At 45.1% G+C, this 26,377-nt stretch overlaps 1 long non-coding RNA gene across 2 annotated transcripts; it reads left to right on the top strand.

Moving 5' to 3' along the window:
* Positions 1-1,194: 1,194 nt before the first annotated feature.
* Positions 1,195-26,377, top strand: LOC126449167 (uncharacterized). Of its 2 annotated transcripts, XR_007584371.1 has the most exons (4): positions 1,195-1,326; positions 1,427-1,493; positions 1,579-1,795; positions 25,694-26,377. It is a non-coding gene; the product is annotated as an uncharacterized LOC126449167 (long non-coding RNA). The 2 variants fall into 2 exon arrangements; XR_007584370.1 differs by lacking the exon at positions 1,579-1,795.

Raw genomic sequence — 26,377 nt, 5'->3', positions numbered from 1 at the left:
CTTCCTGGCCTGTTCAAACTTTTAACGTTCCATGTTCCCAACCTGAAAGTTCATTTCGGCCTGAATCTCTTCGAAGTAGGTTCCGCCCGGAGATCCGAATGGGAACCTAGTTTACCTCCGGAATATTTTACTTCAAAGGGACCCATGGCAATTAATGTTGCTGATTCTTGATGAATAGATTTGCTAGGAAGAGAAGAAGAAACAGGGATGGTTCATCACGCCATCGCCTGCATGAACACAAGAACTAAACACAAAAAAACAAATAGCAGTAGAAAATGATTACACTACCCATATGGTAGGCAAGTTAAACCAAAAACATGCAAACAGTACAAAAATGAACCCACCACACACACACACACAAATCCTTACCCAGCACAGAACAACAAAAAACACAAACAATGACCACACACAAGCCACAAAAGAGCAACAACACACACACAAAACAAAATGGCACATACTCACCTACAATAACAAGATTGTTCACAGAATAGGCAACATATTAAAGAAACAGGGACTCCAAATAGGATACCGGATGGAGAACACAAGACAGAAAAAGACCAGAACACAAGAAACACCCCTGGATAAATTTAACAGGTCAGGAATATATGAACTCACATGCAACACTTGCCAGTCAGTATACATAGGACAAACATGCAGATACTCAAAACAAGATATTCAGAACATCTCAGAGCTTTAAAAAGCAACAGCTCCCATAGCACATTTGCTGACCACCTTATAGCCAACAACCACCACCCAACCACAATAGAAACAGACTTAGAATGCTAAAACCCAGCCACAGCCTATACAGCAAACTGACCATTGAGGAAAACTTCCATATAAAGAAGGCAATAGTGGAAGGAAAACAGGTCTTAAACGAATACACTACACTCTGCAAGGGCACACTATTTAACACATTAAAAGGAACTTTACAAATGAAAACAGCACAAACAGATAAAGCCTACACACACACACACACACACACACACACACACAGACACACACACGTACGAAAAATAAATACACTAAAATCTGCAAAGACGCACCATTTGCACACAAATAGGAATACCATATAAAAGACAACAAGGACAGCTAAGAAACACACACAAAGATAAAATGCAAATAAAATTCAAATTTGGCGCCAAACTCTCTGGAAAACAAATGAACACTGACTGGGCTGGGACACACAACAAAACACAATCACACTGTGTTCTGGTGTAGTGAAAAGCGTTTTACTACGTAATTTGTGAAAAATACTTGCTATAGTTACGTATGCATCACAACATCTCAGCATGATGCGGAGAATGGAAGTGCTTGTCACACGAAAACGTAAGTAAGTACGAAAATAGGCGCAAAAAACTAAATTACACTCTAGAATATAGGTTAACTCTCAGCAAAAAACTTTCTCATCAACATGGTTTGGTTGCAGATGACAAGCTACCTGTAATAATTAACGCAAGAGTGGTCCAGTAAATTCATGCTCACCAAATGTAAAGGTATTTACAAAAAGAAACGATCTGTTGTTTGAACTAAAAATGCACTTAATTTTATAATCATGTAACAAAAATGTTCACATTGCAGAATAAATAAAAACGAAAACCCACAGATGATGGCACAGTGGTGCCGAAACATGTTTGGGTACTGAGAAAAACGGTGTTTTGCATAACAGGCGGACCTCAAATCCCAAAAATGTTAACTGCAAACACGGCCAATACAAGGAGCTGCAAACCAAAGATGGATATGACTTTTTCATTCTACTTTCAATCAATTGGGACTTTTTAAAACAGCTTAGTAATTGGTACTACATTATAAATCTATGTTTAAATAAATTAACAATTACTTTTCTGTTTAAATTTATTGAAGCTCTTCTCCTTTTCCTGTTGGTTTACACCCACCACCGATAATTCTATTTTGGTAATGCTGAGGTGACATGAGGACAAATCATATAAGATACATTTTTTTAATTGTTTAGTGATTTACTCACTTGCTTTTAAACCATATACTGTAACTTATTGGAAGTATTTTCTTAGCAAGAAAAATGTTTCATCATTAATTAATTTTCTTTGAATTTTTTTAGTTAATATAGTTTCATAATATGAATCATCCTTGCAAATACTGTATGTCACACTTTGGAACACTCCACTTGTCACCCAGTATTATCCTGGTCTTGAATGTATCAATCAGCTTCTTCGCCAAGGCCATGACTTCCTAAAATCATGGACTGAAGTGTGATCCATTCTGTGTGAGATTTTGCCAGCCACACCTAGAATAGCTTTTCGTCACCTGGTCTCCGCAATATCCTTGTCAGACCCTATGCTCCTTCTGCACCCATCTCCCTACCCTGTGGCTCCTACTCCTGTGACTGTCCCCGCTGCACGATTTGCCCTATGCACCCTCCTACCACCACCTATTCCCACCATGTAACTGGCAAAAATATACTATCACAGGGCGAGCCACCTGTGAAACAACACATGCCATATACCAGATGTTGTTTAAACACTCTTCAGCCTTATACAGTGGTATGACTACTACCCAGTTATCAGTCAGGATGAATAGACACAGGCAGAGGGTGTATACAGGCAACAAACAATATCCTGTTGCAGAGTGTGCTGTACAACATGACAGTCGTGATCTCTGCGCCTGTTGCACCACACAGGTACCAGTTTCTCAGAACTCCACAGGTGGGAACTAGCAGTACATGTCCTTGGTTGTCGCAACCCACCTGGTCTTAATTTACATTAATTCCTTCCATCTCAGCATTTCTTTCCTGTAACTTGTCCTTTCTTCACTCCATTTTAGTTTTCTACATCTTCCATTTTCTGGCTTGTTTATTTTTTGCTGTCCTGCCTGCCACCTCAGTTACATACAGTGCACTTAGCTTTTCACTTTTGTTAAGGCATGCATGATGTTTTCGTAGTAATCTCTGTCTTGTGTATTACCCTGTCTTCCATCTTTAAGCTCCCAGATTTTCAAATCTTGCCCGTTACAGTCCCCAACAATCAGTCTTTCTTTCTCATCACGTCCTGTAAGTCTACCCTGACCCGAGGTTCTGGGTGACTTTTCTGAACTATACCCGTTTCCCTACATCTCTGCAGTCCTTTTCCTTCACCCCTCTTCCTTCCTCTCCAACTCTTCTGCCATAAAATGGAGCCACTGGCCCCGAAAGCTTGTAAAAGTTAAATTCTGTGTGTGTGAGAGGCAATAACAGAGTTCAGTCAACTGTAATAAGTGACTCATAGAGGGATGATCAACAAAAATATAATAAGTTGTCTGGGTAAGAATTTTAACAAGGAAAGCCTGGAAACCTAGATGGAGATGTATCGGGCTTAATGCTTTCATCAGACAAATATGAGGTCACAAGCATTAAGAAATGAGTAATGACTAAATCATGAAAGGATTCCCAGCAAAAAAGTCATCTTGGTAACAATTTTAACAATTACAGTCTGGAAACCTAGGCAGAGATGTACAGTGCTTGAAACTTTAGCGATATCAGTATGAGGTGACGAGCATTAAGAAACCAATAATTTCAAGCTGGCTGGTAGCAAATTGTGGGTAAAAATGTGACATGATCACGTACCATCTATAAGCAAACAACCACAACACAGTATAAAGATGCCACCAGTTGACGAGCAGGACGGAGTTGATTCAAGAGTTCCTGACAGCAGATGAGTCTTGGGTGACCATCAACTGACAGCAGAGAATTATGCAAGGGAAATACGTGTATTCAATTAAGCTTGTCCCCTAAGAAAGACTTGCATTCTTGCCTGTACGTATCTGTGGGTAGTTTGTCTATCATGGCTTACTTGTAGCTATGACTATTGTCATTTACAGTGTGATGTATACAGGACCTGAGGGTTCAATTTGAGCAATAAGAAACTGGCTCCCTTTCATGATTCTAGTCTAAGTGATAGGGCAGGCAGGCTATTTGTTCTGGTAATTTGAGTGTCTAGTAAGCCTCATCTATGTTCTCCACTCATTAAAATTGTGACCCAGTGACTGTGCTCTTCAGCATGTTCACGTAAGCTCAGGAAGAAGCAATAAAATCAGACCAAGGTACCAAACCAGAAGCTCATTTCTTCATTTGTACCTCCCTAGCCTTATACCCGAGTTTGTATGCTGTCTCCAACCATAGAGACCTGATGAACTTCAGCTAAACCCTGAACCCTGTTGTCAACTTATTCCTTTGCATGAAGCCTGTAGTGTGCCAAAGCATTGGTGGATCTGAAAAATCCCACACCACTTGCTGTCTAACTGAGGGATTCATGTATGTATGTTGCAACCTCCATCAGGGTACAACACAACAATAATGCTTTAACAATGGCAAATTGATTGAATGTGTCTGCTCAGAACTGAATATGCTGGTCTGCATTGACGGTTTTCATTTGGTTGCTCCCACATACTGGTTTCACTCAAAAGACTGAATGTTTAGTCCAATCAATTCGTAAAGCTACAACCGACTGATTAAATTGTTTTCATTTGTTTGCTCACATAGAGTAGTTTTGCTCAAAATAATGAATGAATAATTCTGCTGACACGTGAAACTACAACCAAATTAGATGACTGTTTTCCAGTAACCAACTGAATCAATTGTTTTTTCATTTGGTTGTTCCTGTCACTAGGTCTTCCAATGCTGCAGTAGTCCAATGTGGTCTGACTACACAAATAAATAAAGTTTATAAAATTTCACTTTTGTTTATAAACTACTCTTTATAGCACAGTCACACCAGTATGTAGTCACACATACAAGTATGGTTGTACTACAAGCATTACTCTGAGACAGCAAGAGTCTCAATTAGTTTTTTGACATTTAGCTGGATGGAATGGTTTGTCCTCTTCTATCTTGTCAGCAAGTGATGCATTTTTACTAATGTGACATGCTGTCTCATACAATCGGTGCTTTAATTACTATCAAGAAATTTGTAACTCCATGAATCATGATTTACCAGTCTGTGCGAGTTGACTGAAGCGTCCAATCCCACCCGTCGGCTTTGACCTGTGACATAAGGCTGTTGTTGTGTATGACGTCACGATGGCGCGGAATTTAGTTAGTGAGAGAGGCGTGTTTGTAGGTGTCGTTTTGATGCAATCGGTGGTGCTCTCTGGTGGTGTGTTAGGTGATGTTTTTGGTTTAGTTTGCGAGTGTGGCGTCGTGTGAATTTTGGTAAATTGCTTTTTTATGTCTTTGGTAGGTATGGATATGACTGACAGGGTCAACAGTTTTTGGTTGTCAGCTACGATGGGGGACAGTGCATTGTCTCTAATAAAATTTCTTCAGCTATTCGGATTTTTGGATGAAGTCATGAAGTGTTCGGTATGCTGTGAAGAAATGAGGCTTACTTAAAGTTCCGGCATCTCGGACTAGGAACGGCTGTATGTGGAGATGTTGTAAGGATAACAGGTCAAGGGAAGTGTTCGATCCCAATGTGTGGCTGGGAATGTTGGTTTTGGTATCGGGAGATGTTTTTGAGCTAGATAGGTCAAGGGAAGTGTTAGGTCCTAATTTATGAGATCGGGACCTGCTGTTGAGCTATATAGGTCAAGGGAAGTGTCCGATTCCAGATAATATTGTGTTTAGTGGTATTTGGGGAGTTTTGTGATGTTGGTTTTTTCCTCGTTTTGCGTGGTTTTGTAAGGGGGTGGGTGTCTAAATTTGTTTATATTTAGTTTGTCCCCACCCAGAAACCCCCTATTTCCCGCGCCTGTCCCGTTAGTGTCAGACTTTTTGTGGAATGTGTGTATGTTTGCTTTTCGATGTATTTTCGTCCTCATAATGTGTACGTAACTACTTTATATGCGCCATATTGGAATCGTGGTTTATGGTCGTTTCCGCCATATTTGTGACGTCATGGGTCAAAGCAGACGGGCAGGATCAGATGCTTCCATATCTCCGTCTGCGCTTCTTCCTTCAGACCTCCTCTAATGTCTACTGAATTGCTTACTTTCTGTTGAACATCCCAGCTGCGTACTTGAGGTTTCCTACATTTTTAAAATGTTTAGTAGATGCATACTGTGTTTTAGACTCTTTGTTGATGTGATTACTGCCATCTGAATTTTTACAGAATTCTTTCTTATATTTTCGTCTTCATACTTTGTTTCTTCCCCAGACATTATCCTTCTTTATGGTCATCAATGGGATGTTAAAACCTAATCTTCACTTCTTTTTTCTTATTTATATCATCTCCTTGTTTTGCGTTAGCCTTCCTTCTCCTTGAGTGACAGGGAACAATTACTACTATTTCGATCTCCCATTCATTCTTTTGCATTTTATTCTATTCTGCCTGTAAGCAACCAGTCTTAGTACTTGCACTTTTTCCCTTCATATTAATTTCATGTGTCATCTGTTTGTGCCTGTTTCTTCTGTGCTTGTATTACGACAAACTGTTCTAGCTCAGTGACCATATTGTCTTGACATGCAGCGTCAAGTAAATACAGTATATTCCTACATAAATATAGAAGAGAACGTAGCTTACTTGTTTTAACTGTCCAAGTAATTAACAGTGTAAAGTAGAGATAGTGGTTTTAATTGGATAGTTGTTTTATATTGTAAGGCAGAAGATGAAAGAGGTAAAACTTACCCATCAAAGTGCACATGAAAAGGAATTATAAGGTACAGTCTTCCACATTGAATTCAACAATACAGAGTATTCTGGATTGAGTAGTAAAATATGTACATATACTAACAAAATATGTATCCATTGAAAGAACTCTATCTTCTCCAATAAAATGTTGAGCAAAATAAAACTGAGCAAATTCCTCCACTATCACATGAATGATATAAAACAGTGTGTTCCCATCTAGAAATAAACAGTCAACTATGAAAGAGCTTAAAATTGTAGAAAGGTACTTCAAAGAGACCAGGGCATAAATTGTGCAATTGCAGAATTGAGGTTTTACCATATGCTGAACACAGTTCAATAAATACAAGTTGAATGGCTTTAGAGGTTTCCCAGAAATCTCTTAAGAGTTCTGCAAATTCCTCCCCCAACTGCAACAGGTTCCTAAGCACAAAGTAAAGGGGAGAATGATACCTAGACTACATTAATAAGATTGTTCCAGTGTTACCGTTGAACACGAACAGGATCGAGATCCATATGGAAGGAGCGAGGATACAAATGCAGGTAAAATCTCCTTGCATTTGTCTAAAAGAGATGTATTGCAACACTCCTGTGGAGAGTGTTTACACCTTCCACAAAAAAGGATTAACTTACTTACAAGAGAGCTGTTAAAGGGTTAATAGCTTTACTTTTCTTGTTCTTCTTCTTTTCCCTTTTCACATTTCTTCTACAGGGTCAGTATTTATAAGTGTTTGAGCAATGTTAGTGGTAAGTGTTGGCCAGATGCCCTTCCAAATGCCCCCCCCCCCCCCCCAACCAAGATAGAATTGGTGTACCCCACCTATCACCTGCATCTAAATTTATGTTCAAGTGTAAGAATGTTTGCTAAAAGTTTGCATAGCATGTAGCTGAGGCAGAATGTGCGTACCAGACCAGCATTTACCTCGTTGGATGTGGGAAACAGTCTAAAAACCACATCCTGTCTGGCCTACTCAGCAGCCCTCATCATTAATCCACAAGTCAGATTAAATCTGGATCAAGCTCACCACCTCACATCCCAGAAGGGCTGCTTTAATATGCTCAGCTACCTGGTTAGGTAATACCTTTATTAATAAAGTGATGAACATCATGTCTTACTTGTTCTCCTCATCACAGATTTGCAAACAATTTCACTCGTTATACATGTTTATGAGAAGGTAACAGTATGCTCACTGTAGCTTCCTATAAGTTGTTCTGTGGATTGGCCCTATGAAAGTATGTGTCCTCTTCCCTTTTTGTCATCAGCAGGTCATATCAGACTTATGTTTATTTTCATACAACAGGGTGATTATAATTAAAGTTACAGGTTCAAAATGCCATAAAAAAAGAATAGCTACTCAGAACGATGTCAAATTTGAATGGAATATTATCAAAGAAATGGGAAATTGTTGTGACTCACTGATCTTTCAAAGTGCCACCGCGCAGTTACGCGCGTCCTCTACATGTGGTGCTGTCTGGCAACCATGCAGCAGCAGCGCCACCTAAGCGGCCAACCAGCCAGCGACCGCTAGATTTGGACTCAGTTATGATTTGACTGTTAAAGTTTACACACGTGTTACTCTGTTTACTTGATCTGTGACTTTCATGTATTGCGTCTTCCTTGAAATATATTTGTTCAACTTGAAGTTATTACAATTGGTGATGAGGTAGCGATTTTTCTTTTCCATCATTGATCCACATGTTTCCATGGCTACTTTAGAGCAACTATTGCTAGGTCTTACAGAACAGCAAACGCTTCTCACAAATGCGATTCGTGATTTCGTCGCGGCATCAAATGCGGTGCGTCTCTCGCCGTTGTCTCTACCTACTTTTCCTCCTTACGACGAGACGGCGGCAGACTGGTCTGATTACAAAAAACGTCTTTGACAGCACTTCTTGGCATTTCATGTCGCGGACAAACAAACTTGTAAGTATCTGTTCGTTTAATGGATTTCACTTAAAATGTATCGGTTGTTGTCACAATCGGCTCCTTTGAAAGATCCTGCGTCTTTGTCCTTTGCTGAAATGTGCTCACTTCTGTCCGCCTATTTTCAAAAGCATACGCATGTGGTAGCCTCTCGTGTTGCCTTTTATCGTTGTCAAAAACTACCAAATCAATCCTATCGCACTTGGGTTGCTGAACTTCACGGCCTCAGTAGAAAGTGTCAATTTGTTACTGAATTTCACAAAGAGTCCTACGCCGATTCCATGGCACGGGATGCTATTATCCGATCGGCGCCCAACATAGAAGTTTGGCAACGTGCCTTCAGTTGGCAAATCCGACTCTAGATGAAGTCCTATCCATCGCTCAGTCTTTTGAAATTCCTCGCATTGCTGGAGTGCAAATAGAGGCCTGGGGTGACGTCGGGGGAATACAACCTCTGTGCACTGTTGATGAAGCGTGTGGCGTGTCCCCGCCGGCCGACGTGGCCGCAGTACGCTCCCAAGCGCAGCCTCGGCCTAGCCGTAAACAAACCTCTAAGAAACTACAGCAAAACCCACGGCAACTTCCTTCATGTCCATGGTGTTTTACGAAACATTCACGAGAAGATTGTCCACAATGTTGGGCCGTGTGTCACAAATGCAAAAAAAAGGGGTCATGTGTCATCCGTTTGCAAATGCGACCTCATATATTATGTTCATGAACATGACACTGATTCTGATTCTGTGTTGTCTGTCAATTGTACTTCTTCCCCTTCAGGGAAGTTATTCCTCACTGTCCAAATACTTGGTCAAGATGTTCGCATGCAGGTGGATACTGGTTCTGCTGCCACTATCATCAATTCTCAGACGTATCTTCAGTTGGGTTCTCCAATCCTGTCACCTGTCACTAAGCAATTACGGACTTACAATAAACAGAAGATTTCTCTCTTGGGACAATTTGATGCTGAGGTATCTTACAAATCTGTCGTTCGCACTGTTCCCATATTTGTGGTCGACCACAGTAACATGGAGAATCTTTTTGGTTTCGATGCCTTTCGTGTTTTTGGGTTCTCCATAGATGACTCTGTCAATATCGTCTCTGATGCTATTCCTTATTCTCAACTGGATTCCTTGTTGACGACATTGTCGTCCCTTTTTTGTCCCGGGTTAGGCCATGGAAACGACTTTGAAGCTCATATCACGCTCAAACCCACTGCTCGGCCCAAGTTTTTTCGGGCTTGACCCATTCCTGTGGCCCTTTGTGATCAGGTCAAACGGGAGCTGGATTGTCTCACTGCTTCAGGGGTCTTGCTTCCTGTCACTTCCAGTGAGTGGTCCTCTCCTGTCATTTTTGTTGCTAAGCCAAATGGTGATATTCGTCTCTGTGGCGATTTCAAAGCCACTGTAAATGCTCAATGCCTTATCGACACTTACCCTATGCCTCGACCTGAAGAATTGTTCACTAAACTTGCTGGAGGCCAGTATTTTTCTAAACTTGACCTGTCAGAAGCTTATCATCAACTTCCTCTTGACGCTGCTTCCCGGCAGTTTCTGGTCCTTAACACGCCTTTCGGCCTCTATCAATACCAACGATTGCCATTCGGGGTTGCCAGCACCCCTGCTATCTTTCAGCAATTCTTGGAACAATTATTGCTCACTGTCCCTGGGTGTATAAATTACCAGGACGACATTGTTGTCACTGGCTCCACCACTGACGAACATCTTCAAAATCTCCGTACACTTTTTCATGTCTTAGAGACAGCCGGTCTTAAGTGTAATCTTCAGGAATCAAAATTTTTTCTGGCATTTATCATGTACTTGGGGTTTCAACTCTCTCGGGATGGTATTCATCCGCTTCAGCAAACTGTCAATGCGATCGATGCTCATCCTTGCCCTACATCTGTTAAGGAACTGCAGGCCTTCTTGGGGAAAATAGCATACTATCACAGGTTTTCACCATCTGCTGCTTCGGTGGCTCAGCCGTTGCATCACCTGTTGCATCTTTCAAAGTGCCGCCACGCAGTTACGCACGTCCTCTACATGCGGCGCTGTCTGCCAGCCATGCAGCAGCAGCGCCACCTAAGCAGCCAACCAGCCAGCAACCGCTAGATTTGGACTCAGTTATGATTTGACTGTTAAAGTGTACACACGTCTTACTCTGTTTACTTGATCTGTGACTTTCATGTATTGCGTCTTCCTTGAAATATATTTGTTCAACTTGAAGTTATTACAGAAATGTGATGGAAACAATAAAAATTTATGAAAATTTTCCCACTATATGGTGCTGAAAATGTCATAACGTAAATGGATTCAGCTACAAATTACAGAAGAATTGCAATATGATAGCTATGGTGTGAGTTCCACATTAAACCAACTGTACTGTGCAGTGTGACATTTGACAGTAAAACAGTGGAAGTGGTCAAAAGACAGCTGTCATATTTTTTCCTTCATTGTCGTATCTGATTTATTTACTTCATTAACAAAATCAAATGAATTTTCCTAATTTTTTTCTCCTCTTTGCAGTCATGTATTAGGATTTGCAGAATACTTATATATTTTTCAACATTTCATTCAATATACCTAGAATGGCGGAAGGGGTCAATTCGAACCCACTGTAATTTCCTTTTTTAATGTATGTAGATCATCCAACAATGGAGTGGCAACAGTCAGCAGTCATGCAGCGCATTTGCTTCTCAGTGTTGCAATTTGGCACATGGAAATTCCAGTCAACCATAATTTATATCTTTTTTGTCCACAAAGCACGTTTTCGAACATGTGTCATCAGCGTAGACTTTCTGATGAACATCTCTTATTTATTTATTTCTTACTTCATTGATCCAACTGTGACAAACTCATGAGGGTATAGAGTGTGTCAGTAAACAATATATACATAGGTAGTATTAAAGCAGTCAATCATACTAAAGTAATATTCCATGTTTGCATTACACATATGTGGTTAGAATGACAGATTACAGCAAACATTAGACAGAGTAAGTGGAAAACAAAGAAAATTATGAAGTTGAATTGGAAATTGACTTCACTGACGAAGATGATAATTATGTACATGACACAAGTTTGGATGAAGACACTGTGAATAAGGAGTGATTAGCAGAAGAGGATTCATATGCTGATCTATGTCAATCATCACTTCTTTTATTACAGCAGGCACAGCTGTACATGTCTGCAAAGATAACTGCTAGCAATGGAACCATGTGAGGGGTCGTGTTATAACTTCAAGTTGAACAAATATATTTCAAGGACGACGCAATACATGAAAGTCACAGATCAAGTAAACAGAGTAAGACGTGTGTCACTTTAACAGTCAAATCATAAACTGAGTCCGAGTCTAGTGGCCGCTGGCTGGCTGGCCACTTAGGTGGCACTGCTGCTGCATGGCTGACATACAGCACCGTGTGTAGAGGAGGTGCGTAACTGCACAGTGGCACTTTGAAAGATCGGCGAGTCACAACACTTTCCCCCCCCCCTTTGAAGTTTTTGCACAGGTCTTGATGGAGGTGGCCCATAGATTGCTAACGTACATAGGTGTTGTTTGACTGGCCGTAAATTCTTGAGGAGGAGGCTTCCCGTACGGACGGAAGTGTCCCCGATGATAACGGGTCGAGATGACAGGAGACGTGGGGGTCGAATCTGCTGGGGCCCCGTGCACCAATCTGCCCATTGCGGCAAGTCCGGTTGTTATAACAGGAGACATGGGTGATGCGTCCGCGTCCGTGGAAGAAGGAGGCGAGTAGTGTTGCTCCGACAGATGATGGTCATCTGGTTCCTGCATGGGCATGTCTCCTGTTGGCGTCAGTTCTTGTGCTGGCACCGATATGATGGTGAGAGGACTGCGTTGTGAGCAATGAGAGATTCCAGGATCCCGAGCATCAGGTAGAGCTGATGGTGGTGTAGTGGCATCCGGAACAGGCGTCGTCGGCACACGAGGCTGAAGCTGGTCTGAATGACGCACTGCAACACCCGTGTCCGTCTGGAGTTCATACAGGCGTTGGCCACGGTGTCGTAAGATGCGGCCAGGACTCCATTTTTGCCGCTTGCCATATCCCCATACCCATACAAGGTAGCTGGCGGTGAACCGGTCAAGCAAAGGCACCCGCAGACGTGAAGTGGAAGACCGCAGAATATGAAGTAGCGTGCAGGGCTGTCGGCCGTGTAAGAGCGCAGCCGGGCTGTCGTCGCCCATGGGGGTGAAACGGTAAGAAGCCAGAAATTGGAGAAGGGCATCATCAGCAGCAGAAGAAGTCAGGAGTTTCCTCATCTGAGCTTTAAATGTGCGAACAGTCGTTCAGCCTCACTGTTTGACTGTGGATGGAACGGAGGGGCCGTGACATGCATGACGCCATGACGGGCACAAAAATCCGAAAAATCGGAAGAGGCAAATTGTGGACCATTATCAGTGACAAGAGTAGAGGGAAGGCCTTCCAAAGAGAAAATGCGAGCTAGGGCATTGGTGGTTGCTGCGGTGGTAGGCGACGTGCAACAGACAATGAAAGGAAAGTTAGAGTAGTTGTACCTAAAAAAGGTCCCGTGAAGTCAGCATGAATACGCTCCCAGGGCTTCTCAGGTGAAGGCCACAGTGACAAAGATGACTTCAGGGTGGTGGCCTGTGACTCACAAGGGCCGCAGGCAGCGACCATGTGTGCAATTTCAGAGTCGATGCTGGGCCAGTACACATGACGGCGCGCCAGAAATTTTCTGTGAGAGACACCCCAGTGCCCTTGGTGAAGGAGGCGCAAGACCAAAGCACGCAAAGACGCAGGTACCACAACACACGGAGAAGCATTTTCGGTGGAAAGGAGGATAACACCATCCCTAGCAGTGAGGCGGTAACGCAAAGTGTAGTAGTTCCGCAAGATCAGAAGTCTTAGCGGATGGACGATCTGGCCAACCCTTCTGAATACAGCGTAAAACCCGGGAGAGGGTAAGGTCAGAACCCGTAGCAGCCACCAGCCGGTCCCCAGTGATGGGGAATCCGTCCACAACCCGCTGCTTGGCAACATCCAGGTGGAAACACAAAAGTTTGTCCCTATCAAATGCCAGATAAGGACCCATGGGAAGGCGAGACAGTGCATCAGCATTCGCATGTTGAGCCGTCGACCGGAAATGAATCTCATAATTACAACGAGACAAGTAAAGAGCCTAACGCTGGAGGTGGTGTGCAGCCTTGTCGGGAAGTGATGTTGATGGATGAAACAAGGAAACAAGTGGTTTGTGATCCGTAACAAGATGAAATTTGGATCCATAGAGAAAAACACCAAACTTATGAAGAGCATAAATAATGGCCAAAGCTTCTTTTTCAATTTGAGAATACTTTTGTTGGGCATCCGTGAGCATTTTGGAGGCATAAGCAATGGGTTGTTCAGAACCGTCAGAAAAACAGTGCGCAAGGACTGCACCAACCCCGTATTGAGAGGCGTCCGTGGCAAGAACAAGACGTTGGCCAGGTCGATAAGCAGCCAGGCATGAGGCCTGTTTCAGCATAGTCTTCAATTTCTGGAAAGCCACATCGCATGGCGAGGACCAGTGAAAAGGCATGTTTTTATGCAACAGGCAATGCAATGGCTGAGCCACCGAAGCAGCAGACGGTGAAAACCTGTGATAGTATGCTATTTTTCCTAAGAAGGCCTGCAGTTCCTTAACAGATGTAGGGCGAGGAAGGGCATCGATCGCAGCGACAGTTTGCTGAAGTGGATGAATACCATCCCGAGAGAGTTGAAACGCCAAGTACGTGATAGATGCAGAAAAATTTTGATTTCTGAAGATTACACTTAAGACCGGCTGTCTCTAAGACATGAAAAAGTGTGCGGAGATTTTGAAGATGTTCATCAGTGGTGGAGCCAGTGACAACAATGTCGTCCTGGTAATTTATACACCCAAGGACAGTGAACAATAATTGTTCCAAGAATCGCTGAAAGAAAGCAGGGGCGCTGGCAACCCCGAATGGCAATCGTTGGTATTGGTAGAGGCCGAAAGGCGTGTTAAGGACCAGAAACTGCCGGAAAGCAGCGACGAGAGGAAGTTGATGATAAGCTTCTGACAGGTCAAGTTTAGAAAAATACTGGCCTCCAGGAAGTTTAGTGAACAATTCTTCAGGTCGAAGCATAGGGTAAGTGTCGATAAGGCATTGAGCATTTACAGTGGCTTTGAAATTGCCACAGAGACGAAAGTACCAGTTACTGTGAAACTACATTACTTTTTACCAACAGTAGGAAGCGCAGTTTTTTGCTTCATTCAGAAATTGTTCCCTAATGCCACTCTGAGTAAACTTTCCTATGATCAGGTTGTAGATTCTCTAAGTATTATGACCAACAAGTGAATGTAGTGGCAGCTAGGTACCATTCTTTCATTACAAGAAAAGGTCAGAAAAAACTTATCGTCAGTGTGTAACAGATTTGATGGGTATGACGAAGAAATGCAAATTCAAATGTGCTTGTGGTGCTTTATATTCTGATGTTATGTTATGTGATGCGATCGTGTACAATGTAACTGATGTCAGACTTAGAGAACAGATTTTGAAACACTCATATCCATCATTTTAACACATGCAAATACAAGATGAGTATGATTCAGGTACCGTGTTCGCCGATAAATTTGAGCAGCCAGGTTGAGTCGTCCCTTGCTCATGACTGGCTCTTTAGGCAGAAACAGTTCATGTGCACCATGCCATGTAAACAGCTCTCTAAACAGGTTAATAGATCCCCTGTGGGTCTTGGGGTGAGAATAGGCCCGAGGTATTTCTACCTGTCGTAAGAAGTGACTAAAAGGAGTCTCACACTTTTCGGCCCTATGAGTTGAGGTCCCTTTCTATAGTTTGACCAGCCACTTTCAAAATTCTACAAAGTGCAGGCCATATGGGGAATGATGCCTTATGTGGTGCATGAGTTATCCATAGTGCCCTTAGATTCGATCTCCTGAATCTCTTGTCATGGCTTGGCATCTCCACCAGCGATTCAACTATTTGGGTGTGGACACTTTCCGGAGTATGTCATCTTCTTCCATTGTCTCCTGTCCTCTTTCACCCTGTAACAATATTGGATTTCTCTGCACCCAATATCCAGCATGGTAGCCAGTCCATTGTGGTGGGGCTGTCATTTACCCATTTGGTGGTAGCCTTCTGACAACAGAGGGATCACACTGCTGATGCCTGAGCTGTAAACTCCCTATGTATGCTGAGGAGTAGATGCCTGCCTTCCTGGGGCATCAGGACTCCCGGCAATGGCCATCATGCCAGTTGGCCTTTGCTGTGGCTGGGTGGTGCCTGTGGGGAGAGCCCCTGATCAGAGTGGGTGGCATCAGGGTGGATGACCCCCAGTGAAGTGGACTAAGTCATTTCTTGCTGGTGACCGTATGGCCCCAGTAGTCTCTGAGAAGGGCAGGATCGAGTACAGTGCCAACAGGTATCACCCTAAACCATTTCCCTCCCTCACTATATCATGGGAAGAATGTAGGGCTACAGAACGGACAGAGCCATATTCGCCTCGGTTTTTAGTCTGGAGCAGAACTGATGGGGACTCCTTTCTACCTATGAAGCCTCAATTTTTCATTGAACACCTTGAGGAGCATCCCCACCCCAATCCCGAGTATTACTCGCCTGTGACATGCTGGGTGATATTCCTGTTTCCATCACTTCCCATAAAAGCCTCAACATGGTCCACGGGATCATTTTCCATTGCGATCTCCTCTTGCAGTCTGACAATGAGTCCACATCAATTTAGAGTGGTGGGGTGTTCATTTCACCTGGCGCATTTACAGGGGATCCAAAGACAACAGGGTTGCTACCGGTGCCTTCATCTTGGCCTTTGAGGGTGATTCATTGCATGAAAAGGTCAAGTTGATGGTTTACTGCTGTGATGTTAAGCCATATGCCCCTCCCCCTGTGCAGTGCTTTAAGTGCTGGAAGTTCAGGCACATGTCTTCCCGCTGCACTTCCAGTGCCACATGTCGAGACTGCGGATGTCCACTGCACCCACGTACTCCATGTGCGCCTCCTCCCACTTTCATCAACTGTGGAGAGCACCACTCTCCCTGCTCACCAGACTGACCAGTACTCCAAAAGGGCTGGAAAATTATGGAGTACAAGACCCTGGACCGGTTGACTTACACAGAGAATTAACGTAAATTTGAAAGATTACACCCCATTCAGCTGATGTCAACATATGCTGCAGCTACATCACCATTGCTATCCCAAGTGCCAGTGGTTCCTCACTCTGTGCCACGAACAGTGGGCCCTCTAAGCCACCAGAATACATCTGCCCCCTTTGTGGTAGGAGGCAAATCTTCCTCCATTGCTCCCAAAGCACCTACTTCGGGATCAAGGCCCCCCTGAACGCAGGGGATATTGGTCTCTTCCCCCCTGCCAGAGAAGCAACAGCCTCCTTCGGCCCCTCTTGTGTTGTGCAGAAGGGGTCCCTTGGGGCCCTCTCTCCCAAGGTCTCCAATTGTGCCACGACGGACACTCGCCAGTGGCTCAAGGAGCCAAAAGCTGCTGAATGAAGAGCTTCATGGTCTTCCTCCGTGCCTAAAGCTGCTTTGGAGACAGCTTTCCAGCAAACTCCTAAAGGGAAGTGAGACAGCAAGCAAACTAAGAAGAAGTTTGCTAAGAAACAGGACTCTCTGGTGGCCGCAGCACCACCACTCCCTACCAATTCTGCATCTGAGGGTGCAGTGGAGATCTTAGCATCCCCTGTGGACCTGGATCTCACTGACACCTCATCCACCATCACAATGGCTACAAATACACAATTGGTGGCAGTAGGTGACCCTGAGACATAACCTGCCTCCTTGCACTCTTCATGCCTTCCCAGCCTGACTATAAAATCATCTTTCATTGGAATTGCAGCGGTTTCTTCCACCACCTGGCTGAGCTACAGCAACTCTTAAGCTTTACATCTGCTTTCTGCAATGCCCCCCAGGAAATCTGGTCCCCAGCATTACAAGAACCATAGCGACTATAACAGAGTGTCAGGTGGAGTTCGTGTCTATGTCCTGAACTCAATATGCAGTGAACTTGTGCCACTTCAAATCCTTCCTGAAGCTGTGGCTGTCAGGATAAGGATGACGCAGGAAATGACTGTCTGAGACGTATACCTTCCTCCATATGGTGCAGTACCCCTAAATGCATTGGCTGCACTGATTCATCAAGTCCCTAAGCCTTTCCTACTTTTGGGAGATTTTAACACTCATAACCCCTTGTGGGGTGGCACTGTGCTTGCTGGTCAAGGCAGAGATGTCGAAAATTTACTGTCACAACTCGACCTCTGCCTTTTAAATACAGGTGCCCCCACACATTTCAGTGTGGCACATGGCACATATTCGGCCGTTGATCTCTCGGTTTGCAGTACTGGCCTTCTCCCATCTATCCACTGGAGAGCACATGACGAGCTGTGTTGTAGTGACCACTTCCCCATCTTCCTGTCACTGCTCCAGCGTCAGGCCCACAGATGACTGCACAGATGGCCTTTAAACAAGGCAGACTGGGATGCTTTCACCTGTGCTGTCACCGCTGAATCTCCCCCACATGGTAACATCAATGTGGTGGTTGAGCAGGTAACTACAATGATCATTTCTGCGGCGGAAAACGTGATCCCTCGTTCTTCAGGGTGCCCCCGGCAAAAGACAGTCCATTGGTGGTCACCGGAAGTCGCTGAGGCAATTAAGGAGCATCAGAGAGCTCTACAGAGGCATAAGCGACACCATTCCCTGGAGCACATCATAGACTTTAAACAGCTTCGGTCCCACATTTGTCAGCTTATCAAAAGACAGAAACAGGAGTGTCACCTTCCCAAGTCTGGGAAAAGATCAAACGAGTTTTTGGGTACCAGACCCAAACAGGTGTTCCCAGTGTCAACATAACTGGCATGTTATCTACCAACATAAACGCGATTGCTGAGCACTTTGCTGAGCGCTGTGCTCGTGCCTCTGCGTTGGAGAATTACACCCTCCCCCCTCCCCAGCCTTTTGCACTCTCAAACTATGGATGGAAGGGAAAGTCCTCTTGTTCACTACACGCCACAGTGAACCCAATAATGCCCCATTTACAGAGTGGGAGCTCCTCAGTGCCCTTGCACATTCCCCTGACACAGTTCCTGGGCCAGATCAGATCCACAGTCAGGTGATTAAATATCTCTCATCTGACTACAAGCAACATCTTGTGATCTTCAACTGGATCTGGTGCGATGGCATCTTTCCCTTGCACTGACGGGAGAGCACCATAATACCAGTCCCCGAACCCGGCCAAAACCTGCTTGATTTGGACTGCTATCAGCCCATCAGCCTCACCAATGTTCTTTGTAAGCTGTTGGAATGTATGGTGTGTCAATGGTTGGTTTGGGTCCTGGAGTCACGTGGCCTACTGGCTTCATGCCAGGGCTGTTTCCGCCTGGGTCGCTGTACCACTGATAATCTTGTGTCCCTCGAGTCCGCCATCCGAACAGCCTTCCCCAGACGCCAGTACCTTGTTACCGTCATTTTTGATTTACGAAAAGCATATGACACCACCTGGCGACATCATATCCTTGCCACATTATGCGAGTGGTGTCTCCGGTGCCCGCTTCCGTTTTTTATCCAGAATTTCCTGTCGCTTCGTACTTTCCGTGTCCAAGTTGGCGCCTCCCATAGTCCCCCCCCCCCCCCCCCCCCCCCCATATCCTGGAGAATGGGGTCCTGCAGGTCTCTGTATTGAGTATATCTCTATTTTTAGTGGCCATTAACAGTCTAGCAGCAGCTGTAGGGCCATCCGTCTCACCCCCCCCCCCCTCCCCCCCCGGTATGCAGACGACTTCTGCATTTCGTACTGCTCCATCTGGTACTGGTGTTGCTGAGAGGTGCCTACAGGGACCCATCTACAAGGCACAGTCATGGACTCTAGCCCATGGCTTCCAGTTTTCAGCCACAAAGTCATGTTTTATGCACTTCTGTCGGCATTGTACCTTTCATCCGGAACCAGAACTCTACCTTACTGATGATTCCCTCACTGTAGTGGAGACATATCAATTTTTAGGACTGGTTTTTGACGCCTAATTAACTGGGATTCCTCTCCTTCGCCAGCTTAAGCGGAAGTGCTGGCAGCACCTCCGCTGCCTGAGGAACACCAACTGCGGTGCAAACCACTGTATGCTGCTGCAGCTCTGAGAGCCCTTGTTCAATTCTGCCTTGACTATGGGAGTCTGGTTTATGATTTGGCGGCGCCCTCAGCATTGTGTATACTCGAGCCAGTGCACCACTGTGGCGTTCGACTAGTGGTGGGAGCTTTTAGGACGAGTCTGGTGACCAGCGTCCTGGCAGAGGCTGGTGTCCCTCTATTGCAGGTCAGGCATGCCCAACTGCTCGCCAGTTACGTTGCACACGTTTGTAGTTCTCCTGCTCAACCAAATTACCATCGCCTTTTCCAACAAATGGTGGTTCATCTCCCGCATCGGCAGCCCAGGTCAGGGCTTACAATTGCAGTTCGCGTCCAATCCCTTCTGTCTGAACTGGAGTCCTTGCCTTTACCACCTATACCCAAGATCCATTCACATACATCTCCATGGTTTACACCCAGGCCGCAGCTTTGCCTGGACCTTTCGCACGGCCCATAGGACTCAGTTCACCCCGCAGATCTCCGCTGTCATTTCCTCTCGATTCTTGACATGTACCGAGGCAATGAAGGGGTTTACACCGAAGGCTTGATGGCTGATGGTCACGTCGGCTTTGCATATGTCCATGGAGGACATATTCAACAGCATTCCTTGCCAAATGGCTGCAGTGTTTTCACTACAGAGCTGATGGCTATATCTCGTGTTCCTGAGCACATCTGTTCAGGCCCTGGGGAGTCATTTCTTCTGTGTACTGACCCCTTGAGCAGCCTACAAGCTATCGACCAGTGCTAACCTCATCATCCTCTGGCAGCAACCATGCAGGAGTCCATTTATGCCCTGGAACAGTCCGGTCGTTCAGTGGCGTTTGTGTGGACCCCAGGACATGTCGGAATCGCAGGCAATGAACTTGCTGACAGGCTGGCCAAACAGGCTACACGGAAACCACTTATGGAGATTGGCATTCCAATTACTGACCTGCGTTTGTTTTTGTGCCACCAGGTTTTCCGGCTTTGGGAGACGGAATGGCATAGTCTTAGTAACCACATCAAACTGTGTGTCATTAAGGAGACTACGAATGTGTGGCAGTCCTCCATGCGGGCCTATCACAGGGACTCTGTGGTTCTATGCTGGCTCCACATGGGCCATGCTTGTGCACAACTACCTCCTGCACCGTGAAGGCCTGCCTCAGTGTCAGTGCGGCACCCGGTTGACAGTGGCCCATATTCTGGTGCACTGTTCCACTTTGACTGCCCTGTGACGAAATCTTCGGTTACCGGACTCGTTGCCACTTATTTTATCTGACAATGCCTTATCGGGTGATTTAATTATACTTTTTATACCTGAGGGTGGGTTTTATCATTTGATCTAAGTTTTAGCGCATGTCCTTTGTCCCTCTGTGTCCTCCACCCTAGTGCTCTTAGGGTGGAGGTTTTAATGTGCTGCAGAGTGGCTGGCATCTTGTAATCTGCTTTGTCGTTTTAATATCTTCTACCTATTTATTGTGTTTCTGTGGTTTTCTTGTCCCCTTTTGTCCATTTAAGTGTTTGTCGCCCTTTGTTCATCCTTGTGGTTTTCCCTTTCTCTTCGTTTTGTGTTGTCAGTCTCGCTTGTTTTATTCTCATTCTTGTGGCATTGTTTTATTTGGAACAAGGGATCAATGACCTAGCAGTTTCGTCCTTCCCCTCTCTTTTAAACTAACCAACCAACCTGGCAAATAGAATTAAGTCATACCTTTGGTGCTATTCGTGGCACAAATGCCAAGACTGCCCACCCAGACAAGCACAGTGTTGCACTTGGAGCAAGGAAGGTCACGTACAATCCGTATGTTTGCAACGGAACAAACAAAAGAATTCTGCCCACTCACGTAATCAATGCAGTGTATTCAAAGCCTGCTGCAGTCATTAGCAAAACTAGCAAGCAAACACTTTCTTCAGTGCTATGCCAGTCCAACAAACTTTTTGTTCAATTGCATATAAGTGGGAAGCATGTGAAATTTCAGTTGGACATGAGTGCCTCTGTTGCATTGCTGAATCGTGACACATATGAACTGTTAGGCTCCCCACACCTTTCTAAAAGTAGCACACACCTCACAGCTTATAACAGACAAGTCATCCCTGTTCTCAGAAAATGTACTTTGCCTGCCATGTATCACTTGTGTACGCAAACTATGACTTTCATGTGCTACAATCATGCGATTGTGAGAACATATTTGGCCTTGATTTATTTTATTTTTTTGGTGTTAACATTCAGGAAACACTGTTGTCAATGACTGCATTCAGTGCCAAAGACAGTGTAGGTACCTTGCTGGAGAAATTCCCTGAACTTTTTCTGAAGCTTTATTCAAGGCTAACAATTTTGTTATTTTATTGCACATATTACTATGAAAGACAATGCTCAGCCGAAATTTTGCTGGGCAGAACTGTTCCCATTGCATTATGGGACAAAGTGTCCACTGAACTTAAAGAATTGCAAGATAGTGGAGCTATTGCGCCCATACAAGCTAGTCAATGGGCAAGTCCACTGGTTTTGCTCCCCAAACCTTCAGCTCACATTCGCTTCTGTGTTGACTTTAAATCTACAGTCATCCTACAAACCGTGATTGATAATTATCCATTGCCACCCCAGAGGATCTCACGAATGGATTAGGCACTGGTCATTACTTTTCAAAAATTGATTTGTGCGATGCCTATCTTCAAATACTAGTAGACGAAGCATCTCAAAACATGTGTCGTGAACATTCATTTGGGCTTGTTTAAATATTTGCATTTGCCTTTTGGCAGTGCTTCTGCACCCACCATTTTCCAACAGTATTTGGAACAGCTGACTGCTCAAGTACCAAACTGTTCAAACTATTTGGATGATACTGTTGTAGCAGGTCATACACCTGAAGAACACACTGAAAATTTGTGTAGTTTGTTTCGTGTGTTATCTGATGCAGGACTAGAATGTACACTGGACAAGTGTGACAATTTTAAACCTGAGTTGCTGTATATTGGTCATGTCATAAACAGTCAAGGTGTACATCCTCTTTAGTCACATTTGTTAGCCATACAGGACCTGCCAGTTCCTCACAACGTCACAGAATTGCAGTCAGTCTTAGGGAAAATGAACTATTATGTTCAGTTCATATCAAATGCTACACAAATCGCAGCTCCATTGCATCAATTTCATCATAAGAACATCCCCTTTGTTTGGATAGATGAGCGCCAAGAAACTTTTAAAAAATATAAAGATGTATTTCTCAGTGGTCACTGCTTGGTACACTTTTATCTTGACCTACCTGTTGTGTTGCAAGTTGACGCTTCCGCTTATGGAAATGGTGCAGTGCTATGGAAATGGTGCAGTGCTTTTGCACAGATTTGGTGATAAAGACAGGCATATTGCTTTTGCATCAAAAGTGCTGTCCAGATCTCAGTGTAACTATTCACAAATAGAGAAAGATTGGCTATTGTGTATGGTGTCACCAAATTCCACCACTATTTGTATGGCAGAAAATTCTACTTAGTAAATGGATCACATGCCACTGCAGTCCTCGTTTTATCCAATGAAGCTGGTTCCTGTACAAACTGTCCAAAAATTGTAAAGATGGCCTTTGTTGTTGTCTCAATAACAATATGAGAGAGTGTATCGTCCAACAGCTCAACATGGTAATGCAAATGCACTTTCACGTCTTCTGATTGACCCTGATACAGACTTTGATGCTTCTGCTGCATCTTGTTGTCACATCAATGCTCACAATTCTGAATTGCTTCAGTCATTTCCTCTGAATTATAGGAAAATTCCTCAGGCCATGGAAGCTCATTCAAATTTGAACATTTTGCTAAAATACACTCCTGGAAATTGAAATAAGAACACCGTGAATTCATTGTCCCAGGAAGGGGAAACTTTATTGACACATTCCTGGGGTCAGATACATCACATGATCACACTGACAGAACCACAGGCACATAGACACAGGCAACAGAGCATGCACAATGTCGGCACTAGTACAGTGTATATCCACCTTTCGTGGCAATGCAGGCTGCTATTCTCCCATGGAGACGATCGTAGAGATGCTGGATGTAGTCCTGTGGAACGGCTTGTCATGCCATTTCCACCTGGTGCCTCAGTTGGACCAGCGTTCATGCTGGACGTGCAGACCGCGTGAGACGACGCTTCATCCAGTCCCAAACATGCTCAATGGGGGACAGATCCGGAGATCTTGCTGGCCAGGGTAGTTGACTTACACCTTCTAGAGCACGTTGGGTGGCACGGGATACATGCGGACGTGCATTGTCCTGTTGGAACAGCAAGTTCCCTTGCCGGTCTAGGAATGGTAGAACGATGGGTTCGATGACGGTTTGGATGTACCGTGCACTATTCAGTGTCCCCTCGACGATCACCAGTGGTGTACGGCCAGTGTAGGAGATCGCTCCCCACACCATGATGCCGGGTGTTGGCCCTGTGTGCCTCGGTCGTATGCAGTCCTGATTGTGGCGCTCACCTGCACGGCGCCAAACACGCATACGACCATCATTGGCACCAAGGCAGAAGCGACTCTCATCGCTGAAGACGACACGTCTCCATTCGTCCCTCCATTCACGCCTGTCGCGACACCACTGGAGGCGGGCTGCATGATGTTGGGGCGTGAGCGGAAGACGGCCTAACGGTGTGCGGGACCGTAGCCCAGCTTCATGGAGACGGTTGCAAATGGTCCTCGCCGATACCCCACGAGCAACAGTGTCCCTAATTTGCTGGGAAGTGGCGGTGCGGTCCCCTACGGCACTGCGTAGGATCCTACGGTCTTGGCGTGCATCCGTGCGTCGCTGCGGTCCGGTCCCAGGTCGACGGGCACGTGCACCTTCCGCCGACCACTGGCGACAACATCGATGTACTGTGGAGACCTCACGCCCCACGTGTTGAGCAATTCGGCGGTACGTCCACCCGGCCTCCCGCATGCCCACTATACGCCCTCGCTCAAAGTCCGTCAACTGCACATACGGTTCACGTCCACGCTGTCGCGGCATGCTACCAGTGTTAAAGACTGCGATGGAGCTCCGTATGCCACGGCAAACTGGCTGACACTGACGGCGGCGGTGCACAAATCCTGCGCAGCTAGCGCCATTCGACGGCCAACACCTCGGTTCCTGGTGTGTCCGCTGTGCCGTGCGTGTGATCATTGCTTGTACAGCCCTCTCGCAGTGTCCGGAGCAAGTATGGTGGGTCTGACACACCGGTGTCAATGTGTTCTTTTTTCCATTTCCAGGAGTGTATATTCGCACACCTTGGCCTGACTCATTGCAGTAGCGCGCTGATACTTTGCATGTCGGCATAGCCTCGCTATACAGAAAGGAGTGATTCTTGTTCAAAATGACAGTGGACAGTCACATGTGCTGATCCCCAAAGCTTTGCAAAAAGAAGTATTGCAGTTACTTCACCAAGGACACTGGGGGATTGTTTGTATGAAACAGTTAGTATGTCGACACTGCACTTGGCTGGGTATGGACACTCGAATAGAACAGATTATGTCACAGTGCCATGCATGTGTTGAAAATCAGTTTGCTCAGCCACAAATGTTTTCTTCTTGGCCTAAGTCACAATCATAATGGCAATGTGTGCACATAGACTTTGTGGGATCTTTTTGGAACACTCGTTGGTTGATTGGGTTGACTTTTATAGCAAGTTTCCTTTTGCTGTGCCAGTGAACTCAACGACGTCACATAGCACTTTTTAGGTGTTGTCCTCAATTGTTTCCTTTGAAAATTTGCCTAAACTCATAGTGTTGGACAATGGTTCTCAGTTCACATCAAATGAATTTGAATCATTCTGTGAATACAGAATGAATGGCATACAGCACCTAACTAGTGCACCATTCCATCCACAGTCGAACTGTGAAGTGGAACATTTTATCAGAATCAAAAGAAGGCTGGAAGTATCGCTTCGAACTGCATGATTTTGTGTTTTACGGGGTTTTTAGCAGCAGCAGATGGTGGGTGCAAGGCGAGATCCTTTGTCGAATTGGCCTATGCATGTATCTCATTTCAGGCCCAGACGGATTGCAGCACCGACATCACAATAAAATTCGCCACTGCCATGTGCATAGTTATCCTTCTGTATCTCTTCCCCCAGATTCACAGATCCCGAGGACAGTGTGGCCACAGCAGTTGCCAGAAGGTGTCATCACAACACCACAGGACAACCTCATCCAGATGGAGCCTTTGCCGCCTCTGCCTGCTCTCGTCCTACCAATGGAGCTGGACCCACAAATGCCGCAGTAGCCAACGCCTTCTACATTGTGGTATGGGCCTCAGGAGGTGGACATGTACCCTTCTGGATGTCTTCCGGGGGACATTTCCACCAGTGCACAGGCCAGATAGTGGGGTATGACTGGAAGTCTCACGTCCCCTGCAGCCACAGCTTCCAGTCCATTAGTGTGTCCACCCTGCTGCCTCCCCCACTGTTTTCGTGCTCCATATACAGTGACAGTCCATCACCTTGGTGGGGAGCAATGTAACGGCATAAAGTCAAGCACCAGCATGCTATTTGGGAATGATAGAAAAGAGGTGGCTGTGAGAAGACGTCAGCCAGTCGCACGCTGACTGACCCTTCTCCAGGATGACTACAAGACAACAGCAGGCCCTATGTGAAGAGGACATAAGTGCCGTGACTGACTGGTGATGCTCCAGTTGAATAGCCACTTCACGACCAGCAGCTGGATAGAAGTGTCAGTGCTCATTACTTTGCTTGTACACTCTATGTAACACAGACATGGGAACTGTTATACTGAAGAAATTGCTTATTTTGTATGTCACT

This window comes from Schistocerca serialis, unplaced genomic scaffold, assembly GCF_023864345.2.
Source record: "Schistocerca serialis cubense isolate TAMUIC-IGC-003099 unplaced genomic scaffold, iqSchSeri2.2 HiC_scaffold_710, whole genome shotgun sequence".
Classification (NCBI taxonomy): Eukaryota; Metazoa; Arthropoda; class Insecta; order Orthoptera; family Acrididae; genus Schistocerca; species Schistocerca serialis.
The sequence above is the reverse complement of the archived record's forward strand: the minus strand, read 5'-3'. Positions and strand labels throughout refer to the sequence as shown.